The sequence below is a fragment of the Sminthopsis crassicaudata genome, chromosome 1 (genome assembly GCF_048593235.1).
Source record: "Sminthopsis crassicaudata isolate SCR6 chromosome 1, ASM4859323v1, whole genome shotgun sequence".
Taxonomy (NCBI): domain Eukaryota; kingdom Metazoa; phylum Chordata; class Mammalia; order Dasyuromorphia; family Dasyuridae; genus Sminthopsis; species Sminthopsis crassicaudata.
This window is the reverse complement of record NC_133617.1, coordinates 644,828,320-644,830,190: the sequence shown is the minus strand read 5'-3', so window position 1 is coordinate 644,830,190 and position 1,871 is coordinate 644,828,320. Positions and strand designations below refer to the sequence as shown.

At 43.6% G+C, this 1,871-nt stretch overlaps 1 pseudogene; it reads left to right on the top strand.

Moving 5' to 3' along the window:
• Positions 1-566: 566 nt before the first annotated feature.
• On the top strand, positions 567-1,631 carry LOC141551133 (sentrin-specific protease 3 pseudogene; annotated as a pseudogene).
• The last annotated feature ends 240 nt before the right edge of the window (positions 1,632-1,871 follow it).

Genomic DNA, 1,871 nt, shown 5'->3' with positions numbered 1-1,871 from the left:
GAAAAAAACTGAATGGAAATAGAAAGGAATACATCTTTTCCCCAGTTATATAGGGTACCTCTACACAAACTGACTATGTATTAGGGTTTAAAAACCTCACAAATAAATTCAGAAAAGCAGAAATACTAAATGTACTCTCTTCAAACCAAAATGAAAGAAAAAAGTTGCATTCAATGAAAGGCTATAGAAGTACAGATTAAAATTTACTTGGAAACTAAATAATAAAATCCTTTAAAAAATGGGTGGTCAAAGAATAAATCAAGAAACAATAATTTTATTAAAAAGAATGATAATTATTTCATTGACTATCACAGGTGGTCAATTCACCTAGGAAAAAGAAATTAAAGCAATTATCAGGAGTTATTTTGCCCAATGTATATAAGCCTGGAAATCTATGTAAAATGAATGAGCATTAACAAAAATATAAATTGTGCAGATTACAAATAAAGCCACTGCAGCAAGATTAGAAGAAAATCAGAAAGCTGGGGGAAAATTTTTACAACCAGTGTTTCTGATAAAGACTCATTTCTAGGAATTGCTTTTACACTTGCGCTGGTTACTTGAAGATGAAAGAGAACTTCCAAGGGAATTGGCCCTGGAGGCCAGCTAACCCTGGAACATCCCCTATCTTTCCATCTCCCAGTTGAGAGCGCCTTCATTGGCCTCCCCCTCCCAAACCACTGTTAAAGTCATGTGGGGGGTTTGGGCCAGACACAGGGACTGGGACCACAATTCCTGCCCATCGACTCCCTACCCCTTGCCCCTCCTTTGATGCTTCAGCCAGTGAAGAGGATGATGAGGAGGATGAAGAAGAGGAGCAGGAGCAGGAGGAAAAGGAGGGGGAGGAGGTGGTGGCCTGGGGACTTCCCTCAGGCTGGGGCCAGCTAGGAACACCTCAGCATCTCCGTCCTTCCTGTCCTCCACCCCATAGAGTTTGTTCTCAGCGGCGCCTTAGAGCTATGAGAGCTTTTCGAATGCTGCTGTACTCTAAAAGCTCCTCCTTGACATTCCACTGGAAGCTGTGGGGTCGACTGAGGGGTTGATGGCGGGGTCCTCCACACCCTAAGAACCTTCTCCTACCCTGGGAAGGAGGAGTAGGCCTTCCTGCCACATCCCCCAGCTGCAGGCTTGACTCACCAAGGGGACCTCCTCAAGCTGGGCTGGGGCTTTTAGGGGCATTAATGGCTGAAGAAGGGGTTAAGGGATCTCCCACATTGCCCAGTGGGTCATCTCAGGAGGAAGATGGACATGAGTGGACCCAGAGGTCCCACCAGCCTTTGGAAATTGATGCAAGTCTCCTTACATGCTCTCTTCCTAATGGCTTTGGGGGAACATCTGGACTTTATGGGGAGCTGTGTCTGGCACCTCCCAATGCTAGTATCCTTATCAGTAATGTATGCAGTATTGGAGACCGGACTGCCCAAGAGCTATTCCAAGGAGCTGAATTAGGAGCTGTGGAGGAGCAGGAGCATGCAGGAGAAAAGGCTGGACAGCATAGCCCCCTTGGGGAGGAGCATGTAACATGTGTACAGAGCATCCTAGAAGAATTCCTTCAGATCTATGGCAGCCTCATTCCTCTTACCAAGATTAGAAGGGAAGTAACAAAGTGGGAAAATATTTTTTACAGTTAAAGGTTCTGATAAAGGCCTCATCTCAAAAATATACAGAGAATTGACTCTAATTTATAAGAAATCAAGCCATTCTCCAATTTATAAATAGTCAAAGGATATGAACAGACAATTTTCAGATGATGAAATTGAAACTATTTACACTCATATGAAAGAGTGTTCCAAATCACTATTGATCAGAGAAATGCAAATTAAGACAACTCTGAGATACCACTACACACCTGTCAGATTGGCTAGGATAAC